Raw genomic sequence first — 12,303 nt, 5'->3', positions numbered from 1 at the left:
AAGACATCATGCTTGGAAAAGTGGAAGGTCAGTGAAAAGGAGGCAGACTTATCAATGAGATTAATTGACACAGTGGCTGCAACAATGGGCTGAAGCATAACAAAGATGATGAAGATGGTGCAGGACTGGCAATGTTTTGTTCTGTTGTACTTAGGGTCACTATGAGTCAGAATTGGCTCCATGGCACCTAACAACAACAACAACTACTACACTAGTACTGCCTCATTAACATTCCCAAACACAATTATAACCACAGGTGTAGGGGTTAGGATTTACAACACATATTTTTGGGGAATGAAATTCAATTCACACAATCCTCATCTCTTACTTTCCTCCTTGCTCTTTCTGCACCAGACACCTGTTACTTGCGCTTTGCTGTTCTTTGAACACACCAGGTGGACTTCTGCCTTAGGGCCTTTGAATGTGCTCTTTTCTTCCCTCTTCCAAGAACTGTTTCCCCAGGTGTTTATATGGCTCCCTCATTTCCCCCAGACCCTTACTTAAATGTCACCTTCGGATTGAAACCTTCCTTTGCCCTCTATCCAAAGTTGCAATCCTCCCCCCACTTCTTATCCCGTTCTCTGCTTATTTTTTTCCTTAGCACTCATTCCTATTTCACGTATGGTACACTTATTTATCTTGTCTGTTATCTGTCTGCTTCCCCAAAAGAATATAAGCTCCAGAAGGGCAGAATTTTTTAGCCTGCTCTATCCCGAGAGCCTAACACACTTCCTGGTGCATAGTAGGTACTCAGTAAGCCCTTATTGTGTGAATTGATGAATAAATGAATGAAAGAAAAAAGATTTACATTAAGGTGTGTAATTTACCCACAAGTGGTTTGGTTTTTTTAGGAAGAATGTTTAAAGACAAAGTAAAATATCTATCATATAATGTTAAGTTGTAATGCTTAGAATATAAACTCTGGGAAAATTATATACAATAAAACCTTCAAAAGCTGGAACCTGTACAAGGCAAAAACCTATCAGGGAAGGAAAATTCAAATATTTTCCACTAAAAGGAGCGATAAAAAAGTGGCACCTTGTCAAAGACGGAAAACTTGCAAGACGTGGAAAAACAAGGCAGTCCCATTGAGTTCCGGCTCTCACCGGTTTCACAGTATCTATGTATGTAATCTATGTATCATCAAAATGTTAATATTAATGGTAGTTATTTCTGAGTTATGAGGTTATGGGTAATTTTAATTTTATCCTTTATATTCTTCTTAATTATCAAAATTATATATGAGCGTAAAATTGATTCGTAACCTGAAAAAAGGTTATTCGAGTAGCTTGCTACTTTTCAAGAAGGGAGGGAGATTGTGTTCAATTCTTGGCCAACGCATCTCATGCAGAGCCACCACCCATCTGTCAGGAGAGGCTTGTGTGTTGCTCTGATGCTGAACAGGTTACAGCAGGGCTTCCAGACTGAGACGGACTAGGAAGAAAGGCCTGGCAATCTACTTCTGAAAATCAGCCAGTGAAAACCGTATGGATCACAATGGCCCAAACTGCAACCGATCAGGGGGATGACACAGGACTAGGCAACGTTCTGTTCCACTGTTAATAGGGTCGCCATGAGCCAGGGGCAGACATGACTGCAGCTAACAACAACAATAACGTGCATCAACAAACAGTTTTGGAGTGCCTACTGGGTACCAGGTATTTAGTAGTTACTAGAAACATACCCTAGAGAGAAGACTGTTCTGTGTCTGTTTACAGTGTAGTGGGGAGCAGAGAGTGTCAGGGACACTACCCCAAAAAAGGTCATTATAATCAGGAGGTACGTTGTGCATACAGAAACCCATGACAGAAGCTTGGAACCCAGATGTGGGGGCTCATAAAGGTGTCGTTAGAGGCCGGGTGTCTAAGCTGTGACCTGGAGGTTCAAGAATAGTAATCTGGTGGAGGTGAGGATGGAGCTCTGGTGGCACAGTGGTTAAGAGCTTGGCTGCTACCAAAAGGTCTGAGGTTTGAATCCATCAGCTGTTCCTTGGAAACTCTATGGGGCAGTTCTACTCTGCCCTATAAGGTCGCTGTAAGTCGGTATCAACTAGATAGTAATGGGTTTGGTTTTTTTGGTTTTGAAGGTAAGGAGAACTGAGAAGTCATTGACTCTTTTAGGCTGAGGTTAGCCCCCACAGAGGAAGTGGCTGAGAAGTTGACTTTTCATGTGCTTTTTTTTTTTTTAGCTCTCTACCCAGATTAAACATACAAACAGCCAGTGCTCTATAAGGAAGAGAAGACAACCTGAGTGAATCAAAAACATTTTGAGGTATTCTGCCAAGTCCTGTTTATTCTTGTTTCATTGAAAATCTAGAATAAGCAGCAAATATGAGATACAGCTCTGCTCAGTTGGGGGATGTGGGAGGAGGAGCCATGCACCCTTCCTTTTCACAGGCTGCTAGAAAAAAACAGATCACAGGTACTGAGCCTCCCTGAGCTTCTCAATGATGGTCTGGCCTCTCAGTTGCCAGAGGCCCAGGCAAGGATATGTTTCCAGAAAACTCCCTGTTGGACCATAAATTCTGTACAAAACAGGGTGAGTCTAACTCTGAGCCAGCACATAGTGGATGCCCATTAACCATTTGTTGGCTGATGGCTTAAAGCTAGCGTTACTTGGACAGGATTGAAATGAGATCATCTGGCTTCAAAGTCCTTCTTGACTAACTCTGACTTTGACCAAGTTACTTACCTTGCTGAGCCTTGGATTTCTTATCTGTAACATGGGGTAATAAAATGTTTGCATTATGACAGTGTTACTGGGGCGTTGTGGATTGAACCGTGTCCCCCCAAAATGTGTGTCAACTTGGCTAGGCCATGATTTGCAGTATTGTGTGATTGTCAGTCATTTTGTGGAATGATGTGATTTTCCTGTGTGTTGTAAATCCTAGCCTCTATGATGTTAATGAGGTAGGATTAGAGGCAGTTATGTTATGAGGCAGGACTCAATCCGCAGGATTAGGCTGTATTTTGAGTCAATCTCTTCTGAGATATTAAAGAGACAAGCAAGCAGAGAGGAGGGTGACCTAATACCACCAAGAAAGAATCATGGGAACGGAGCATGTCCTTTTAGACTTGGGATCCTGCACGGAGAAGCTCCTAGACCAGGGGAAGATTGATGACAAGACCCCTCCCTCAGAACCAACAGAGAGAGAAAGCCTTCCCCTGGAGCTGGCATCCTGAATTCGGACTTCTAGCCTCCTAGAATGTGAGAGCATGAATTTCTGTTTGTTAAAGCCAGCCACTTGTATTTCTGTTATAGCAGCACTTGATAACTAAGACGTGGGGTTAAACTAAGATAATTGTACACAAAGCACTTGACATTCAAAGATGTTAACAATTATTGCTGAAGGAGGAAGAAGAACTCTGTAGCTAATTGGCAGCATCTTGCCTCCTCTCCTGTCAGCACCGTGCTTCACTGCGCAGCAGATGAGCGATTGACGCTGGTTGATGGATTCTGACGAGGACTGCGGACCCACTGGGTGCGTCCAGTTGCAGTGGAGCTTGAGCTGTGGGAGCAGGAGTTGTTCATTCTGCAGGCATTGCTTGAGTGCCAACCACATACCAGGCACTGTTCTGGTGAACAGAAACACAGTGGTGAACAGAAGCAGGCAATGGCCCTGCTCCCATGAAGCTGACTTTCTGTTGGGAGAAGCGATGAGAAGATGCACCCCTGGGCCTAGAGGTTTACCAGGGAAGTTGGTTGCTATTTGCTTTTTTTTTTATAACTTATTTTTGTTGTTGTTGAGAATACACACAGCAAAACAGACACTAACTCAACAGTTTCTGCATGTACAATTCAGTGACACTGATTACATTCTTCAACTTGTACAACCACGCTCACTCTCCTTCACCGAGTTTTCCCTCCCCCATTACCTGCAACTCACTACGCCCTAAGGCTCCTGTCTCATCCTTCAAGTTGCTGTTGTCACTTTGATCCCATACAGATATATCTTCAAAAAGCGTAATGCTCAAGGCAGATATTCTAGATAAGCTAAATTATTGTTTGATTTTAAGAAGACTTCAGGGAATATTTTTGGTTTAAGGTTTAAAGATTATCTCAGAGCAATTTTTTCAGGGTTTCATCCAGCCCTCTTGGCTCTAGAAAGTCTGGAGTCCATGAGAATTTGAAATTTGGTCTGCATGTTCCCCCTTTTGATCTGGATTCTTCTACAGAACCTTTGATCAAAATGTTCAGTCATGGTAGCCAGGCACCATTCAATTCTTCTGGTCTCATGGCAGAGGAGACAGTTGTTCATGGAGGCAGTTAGCCAGACATCCATGTCCTCCTCCTATCCCCAATGCTCTTTCTTCCTCTCTTGCTCCAGGTGAGTAGAGAACAATTGCTGTGTCTTGGATGGTTGTTTGCAAGCTTTTAACATCCCAGGCACTATGTAAAGAACTAAGAGGTGGAACAGAAGCACTAAACACTTATTAGGCCAGTTAACTGAGATGCCTCGTGAAGCCATAAACTTAAGCCTCCCAACTAAGGAACTAAATCCAATGAGGTGTTTGCTTGTACATAAGCAGCCTCAGCAGCTACACATTTGTGTGTGTGTGTGTATGTGTTATTGTTATAAATATATTAATCTCATAACTTTTGCCAATACAACATTTTACAGGTATACAACTTTTTGGGAGCAATTATGATAATCAGCTCTGCAACCTTGTCCTTAGTCAATGTGATTTTTCCATCACTGTAAGCTGAACTCAGTACTCCATATGCTCTTTTGCTTTATTCATATGCTCACATGTCCTTACAGCAAGCCTGAGGCACAAGTAGATTAAATTAAATAAGACACTCAGGCTCAAACAACTACCAAGGAGTAGAGAGGTACGATTTGAGCCTGGGCTTTGGTGGTCTGGGAGAAAGGACATGGCCTGGCAGGAATCATGTCCACACAGTGAGGTGGAAAGAGCAAAATTCAGAATTTTTTTTATTATAATTTTTATTCTGCTTTAAGTGAAAGTTTACAAATCAAGTCAGTTTCTCACATAAAAACTTAGATACACCTTGCTACATACTCCCAATTACTCTCCCCCAATGAGACAGCCCGTTCTCTCCCTCCATTTTCTCTTCTCATGTCCATTTCGCCAGCTTCTAACCCCCTCCACCCTCTCATCTCCCCTCCAGGCAGAAGATGCCAACACAGTCTCAAACGTCCACCTGATCCACGGAGCTCACTCCTCACCAGCATCCCTCTCCAACCCATTGTCCAGTCCTATCTATGTCTGAAGAGTTGGCTTCGGGAATGGTTCCTGTCCTGGGCCAACAGAAGGTTTGGGGACCATGACCGCTGAGATTCTTCTAGTCTCAGTCAGACCATTAAGTCTGGTCTTTTTATGAGAATTTGGGGTCTGCATCCTACTGTTCTCCTGCTCCCTCAGGGGTTTTCTGTTGTGCTCCCTGTCAGGGCAGTCATTGGTTGTGGCCAGGCACCATCCAGTTCTTCTGGTCTCAGGATGATGTAAGTCTCTAGTTCATGTGGCCATTTCTGTCTCTTGGGCTCATAATTATCGTGTGACCTTGGTGTTCTTCATTCTCCTTTGATCCAGGTGGGTTGAGACCAATTGATGCATCTTAGATGGCTGCTTGTTAGCATTTAAGACCCCAGACGCCACACTTCAAAGTGGGATGCAGAATGTTTTCTTAATAGGTTTTATTATGCCAATTGACTTAGATGTCCCCTGAAATCATGGTCCCCAAACCCCTGCCTCTGCTACACTGGCCTTTTAAGCATTCAGTTTATTCAGGAAACTTCTTTGCTTTTGGTTGAGTCCAATTGTGCTGACCTCCCCTGTATTGTGTGTTGTCTTTCCCCCAAATTCAGAATTTTGTTGTTAGCTGTGTTGAGTTGGCCTCCGACTCATGGAGGCCCGTGTGCAATATATTTGACCAACCAACATTTACTTGTCTGTCATACTGTGGAGGCTGGTTTGTTGTCTTGATGCTATGAGCTATGCCACTGGTATTTCATATACCATCACGGCCACCTATGGTGGACAGGTTTCAGCAGAGCTTCCAAACTAGGATAGACTAGGAAGAAAGGCCTGGCAATCTATTTCCAAAAATTAGCCAACAAAAACCCTATTGCTCACAACAGAACATTGTCTGATATAGTGCTGGTAGGCGAACTCCCTAGGTTAGAAGGCACTCAAAATATACAGGGGAAACAACCATAGACTTGAGCATACCAACAACCGCGAAGATAGTGCAGGGCTGGACAATGTTTCATTCTGTTATTCATGTGGTCCCCATGAATCAGAGCTGACTCGATGACAACCAACATTAATATTTTACCAAAGAAAAAAGGAAGCTTGAAACTTGCATTCTAGGACCAGTGCTTCTGCTATCTCTGTGGCCTGGAGTGGTCTCTTATCTGGTCCTCCAGACATCCCAATAGCCAGCGTTTTGACTCTGCTACAGTTTAGATGCATTTCCCCTTTCTGCAAACCTTGCTTGCCCTTCAACAGCCTGATCTATATTACTATCTTTTCAAAGCCTTCTTGAAAACCACTCTGTCTCAGCCATTTCTCCTCTCTATTGAAGCACCTTTGCAAAAATAATGCTTATTTGTTGAATACTTGCTATGGGCCAGGCACTGTGCTAAATTCTCCAGATATGCTACCTAGTTTAATCTTCACAGTAATTCCATGATGCCCACAGGTATATTTAAGCCTATTTTACAGAATAAGTTGTCCTTCAGAGAAGTTCTGTTACTTGTACAAGTGGCCGGCCTCACCCAGATATGCCTGACCACAAAGCCTGTGCTCTTAACTGCAGCTCTACACTGGAACTCCTCAGGCCACTTACTTCTGGGCCTTCAGCACCCACACAGTGCCTGGCGTGTGTGAGTCCTTATTAGTTATTGAATGAATGAAGGCCAGAATATGCCATTTAAAAAAATATATTTTATTGTGTCTTAGATGAAAGTTTACATAGCAAATTAGGTTCTCATTTAACAATTTTTATACAAATTGTTTCATAACATTGGTTATAATCTTCAGAATGTGTCAGCCTTCTCTTTATTTCATTTCATTTTCTTCTCATTATTTGTTCTGTTTCCATTGATCTAGCTTCCCCTCCCCTCCTTGCCTTCTCATCTTTGCTTTTGGGTAACTGTTGATTGATTGTTCTCATACAGTTAATTGTTTTAAAGGAGCACATTACTTATGGGAGATATTGTTTATTTTATAAGCCAATCCATTTTTTGGCTGAAAGGTGATCGCCAGGAATAGCTTCAGTACCATATTTAAAGGGTATCTTAGGGCAATAGTCCTGGCGGTTTCACTAGTCTTTATCAGTCTAGTAAGTCTGACCTTTTTTAGGAATTTGAATTTTGTTCTAGATTTTTCTTCCATTCTATCTGGAATTTTCTTTTGTGTCCCTGGTCAGAACAATCAGTAGTGGTAGCTGGACACCATCTTGTTCTGGTCTCAAGTTAGAAAAGGCCATGGTTCATGTAGGCTATTGAAATAGTTTATTCTTTGTGTCTTTGGTTTCCCTCATTCTCTTTTGCTCCAGATAAGTAGAGACCAGTAGTTGTACCTTAGATGGTCGCTTACAAGCTTTTAAGACCCCAGATGCTACTCACCAAACTAGGGTGTAGAACATTATCTTTATAAACTAAGTTATGCCAGTTGACTAAGTTGTCCCATGAGACTACGATCCTTTTAACCTAGTAAACCAATCCTGTGAGTTGTTTGGATTCGTCTAGGAAGTCTCCATAACTGTGCCCCCATGTGCTTTATTGTTGTTAGGTGCCGTTGAGTTGATTCCAACTTATAGCCACCCTAAGTACCACAGAATGAAACACTGCCTGGTCCTGTGCCACCCGCACAGTGGTTGTTACGCTTAAACCCGTTGTTGCAGCCACTGTATCAAACCATCTCACAGGGAGTCTTCCTCTTTTTCAATGATCCTCTGCTTTACCAAGCATGATGTCCTTCTCCAGGGACTGATCCCTCCTGATAACATGTCCAAAGTAGGTGAGACGTAATCTCGCCATCCTTGCTTCTAAGGAGCATTCTGGTTGTACTTCTTCTAAGACAGATTTGTTCGTTCTTTTGGCAGTCCATGGTATATTCAAAATTCTTTGTCGACACCACAATTCAAAGACATCAATTCTTCAGTCTTCCTTATTCATCATCCAGCTTTTACATGCATGTGAGGTGATTGAAAATATCATGGCTTGGGTCAGGCCCACCTTGGTCTTCAAGGTGACATCTTTGCTTTTCAACACTTTAAAGAGGTCTTTTTCAGCAGATTTGCCCAATGCAATGCGTCTTTTGATTTCTTGACTGCTGCTTCCATGGATGTTGATTATGAATCCAAGTAAAATGAAATCCTTGACAACTTTAATCTTTTCCCTGTTTATCATGATGTTGCTTATTGGTCCAGTTGTGAGGATTTTTGTTTTCTTTATGTTCAGGTCTAATCCACACTGAAGGCTGTGGTCTGTGATCTTCATCAGTAAGTGTTTCAATTCGTCTTCATTTTCAGTAAGCAAGGCTTACAGGTTGTTAATGAGTCTTCCTCCAATCCTGATGCCCCGTTCTTCTTCATATAGCCCAACTTCTTAGATTATTTGCTCAGCATACAGATTGAATAGTTATGATGAAAGGATACAACTCTGATGCACACCTTTCTTGACTTTAAATCATGCAGTATCCCCTTGTTCTGTTTGAATGACTGCCTCTTGATCTATGTACAGGTTCCTCATGAGCACAGTTAGGTGTTCTGGAATTCCCATTCTTTGCAATGTTATCGATAATTTGTTATGATCCACACAGTCAAATGCCTTTGCATAGTCAACTAAACACAGGTAAACATCCTTCTGGTAGTCTCTGCTTTCAGCCAGGATCCATCTGACATCAGCAGTGATATCCCTGGTTCCATATCCTCTTCTGAATACAGGTTGAATTTTGGGCAGATCCCTGTCGATGTGCTGCTGCAACTGCTTGTGAATGATCTTCAGCAAAAATTCACTTGTGTGTCATATTAATAATATTGTTTGATAATTTCCACATTCTGTTGGATCACCTTTCTTTGGAATGGGCACAAATATGGATCTCTTCCAGTCGGTTGGCCAGGAAGCTCTTTTCCAAATTTCTTGGCATAGAGGAGTGAGCCGTTCCAGTGCTGAATCTGTTTGCTGAAACACCTCAATTGGTATTCACTGTACCAAAAAGAATTGATTGTCATTCAGCCATTTTAGGAGGTAGCAAAAGGTCAGGAACTGATGGCGCTGAAGGAAGAAGTCCAAGCTGCACTGCAAGTATTGGCAAATAAAAAAAAAAAAGACTCCAGGAATTGAAAGAACCCCAACTGAGGTGTACTTTATTATATATATGGATATATACATGGCTCACACAAACACGTATATACTCCTGAAATTGTCCCTTTTTCTTGAGCACTTCAGTGTCTTTATTTACCTTGGTCAATTTATGCAGACTTCTCCCATATTTGGTATTGCCTTTCCCATCACCAAAAATAACACATGCCTACTATCTAGAAAGTGATTCCCTCTCCCTCCCCCTCCCACCCTGGTAACCGTCAAATAACGTTGCTTTCTGTGTGTATATGTATTCCTGGCTTTTTATAATAGTGGAGCCATATAATACTTGTCCTTTTGTGATTGAGATATTTCACTTAGCATAACTACCCCCAGATTCATCCATGTTATGTTTTGCTGACTCCTTATTATTCTTTATAGTCGCATAGAATTCTGTTGCATGTATGTACCACAATCTGCTTATCTATTCATCATTGATGGTTGCTTAGGTTGTTTCTATCTTTTTGCTATTGTGAATAATGCTGCAATGAACATAGATATGAGAACATGCCATTTTTTGAGACTCTGCGCACTGTAACTATGGGCACATAACTTCATAACAGCAATATTATCATGCGTTGAATGCCTAGCCTGTCCCAGGTGTGTATATTATCTCAATTAAAAAAAAATTTTTTTTTTTGACCTGAGGAGTAGGTATTGTACTTTCCCATTTTACAAATGAGGAAACTGAAATTCAAAAAATGTAAGTAACTTTTCCAAAATCACTCCTTAACAATATGTTGTGCAAGAGCTGGAGGGGAATTTTTTTTTTTTTTTTTTGTGCAGTTGTAGTCTTCCAGTGGGCCAGTGGGTGGGCAGTCTTCCCCAAGGCCACGCCAAATGTTTGACATTTGTATTTGTAGCTCAACATCTTACTTGCAGAGAGATAAAATACAAAGGGAAAGTGTCTGGAAACCAATGACTTAGCAGGAGTTAAGCACGTTTTAAGTTCAAATCCGCCAGGCGCTCCTTGGAAACTCTGTGGGGCAGTTCTACTCTGTCCTATAGGGTCGCTATGAGTCAGAATTGACCTGAAAGCACTGGGTTTGTTTTTTTTTTTTTTTTTAATAGGGTTGCTATGAGTTGGAATCGACTTGATGGCAACCGGTATTATAGGTTGTGTTTTCTCAAGTGTTCGTCACATTTAAAAGAAGGAACTAAAAGCTGAAGTTCCCCCAAGTTACAGCTGACTAAGCAATAATCAGAAATAGAAATAAAGAAAATCAGATATTGCAGCTGTGTAAATGTTGAGAAACTCTCATTCTTGTAAAGTGTGTGAGTTTCAATTGGTACGATCTCTTCGACTGGTGATATCTTTCATAAATTTCAAAGCTCCTGATCTTTGACTAGAGAAGTCTACTGTCTTAGTTACCTAGTACTGCTATATCATAATACTACAAGTGGATGGCTTTAACAAACAGAAGTTTATTCCCTCACAGGTTAGGAGTCTGGAAGTCAGAATTTGGGGTGCCAGCCCGGGGGAAGGCTTTCCCTGTCAGCTCTGGGGGAAGCTCCTTGTCATCAATTTTCCCCTGGTTCTAGGAGCTTCTCAGAGAGACTCCAAAGGACACAATCTGCTCCTGACTCTTCTTGCTTGGTGCTGATGAAGTCCCCTCCCCTCTGCTCGCTTCTCTCTTTTATATCTCAAAAGAGATAGATTCAAGATACGATGTAATCCTGTAGATTGTTTCCTGCCTCATCAACATAACTGCCTCTAATCCTGCCTCATTAACTTCATCAAAACTGCAAACCCATTGCCATTGAGTGGATTCTGCTTTCTAGTGACCCTATAGGACAAAGCAGAACTTCTCCGTAAGGTTTCCAACAAGTAGCTGGTAGATTCCAATTGCTGACCTTTTGGTTAGCAGCTAAGCTCTTAACCACTGCACTACCAGGGCTCCCATTAACATCATAAAACCAAGTTCATCATAGCGGTTAGGATTTACAACACATAGGGTTATCAGATGACAAAACGGAGGATAACCACACAATACGGGGAAACATGGCCTAGACAAGTTGAAACGCATTTTTGGAAATGCAATTCAATCCCTAACATCTACTTTTAGGCATGTTCATGGACATGTGAACAAATTTATTGACACAGAATTTAATGTAGAAACAAGAGAGTAGAAAATCTAAGTGCCTATTACTATGGGCCTGGTTAAGTAAATGATGGTGTATCCACAGGGTGGAATGCTAGGGAGGCGCTTAAATTGGGTAAAGCAACATGTGCTGGTTATTTGTTTTAAGAAGTCCCTAACCAAAAAACCAAACGTGTTGCCACTGAGTCGATTCTGACTCATAGTGACCTTATAGGATAGAGTAGAACTGCCTCATAGGGTTTCCAAGGCTGCATATCTTTACAGAAGCAGACTACTGCATCTTTCTCTCATGGAGCTGCTGCTGGGTGCTAACCACCAAACTTTAGGTCAGTAGCCGAGCACTTAACCACTTCATCACCAGGGCTCCTAAAAGGCCCTTAAAAAAGAAAAAAATCAATTGCTGTGGAGTTGATTCCGACTCATAGCAACTCTACAGGACAGAGCAGAACTGCCCCCATAGGGTTTCCAAGGAGCAGCTGGTGGATTCCAACTGCTGACATTTTGGTTAGTAGCCAAGCTCTTAACCACTGCGCCACCAAGGCTCCAAAAGGCTCTTAGGTGGCGTAAATGATTTGTGGCCAACTACTTACTTAAGTTGGCTCTTTGAACCCACCCAGCAGTGCTGGAGAAGAAAGGCCTGGCAATCTGCTTCCATAAAGATTACAGCCAAAAAAAACCTTATGGAGTTCAGTTCTACTCTGTAACACATGGGGTCACCGTGAATTGGAATCGACATTTTTCTTTGGAAAAATATTGTTACAAAGCTGGCATTAATCCAAAAAACACAAAATAATAAATGTTAGAGAGGCCGTGGAGAGATTGGAACACTTATACACTGCTGGTGGGAATGTCAAATGGTACAACCAC

This window comes from Elephas maximus, chromosome 5 (genome assembly GCF_024166365.1).
Source record: "Elephas maximus indicus isolate mEleMax1 chromosome 5, mEleMax1 primary haplotype, whole genome shotgun sequence".
Classification (NCBI taxonomy): domain Eukaryota; kingdom Metazoa; phylum Chordata; class Mammalia; order Proboscidea; family Elephantidae; genus Elephas; species Elephas maximus.
The sequence above is the reverse complement of the archived record's forward strand: the minus strand, read 5'-3'. Positions refer to the sequence as shown.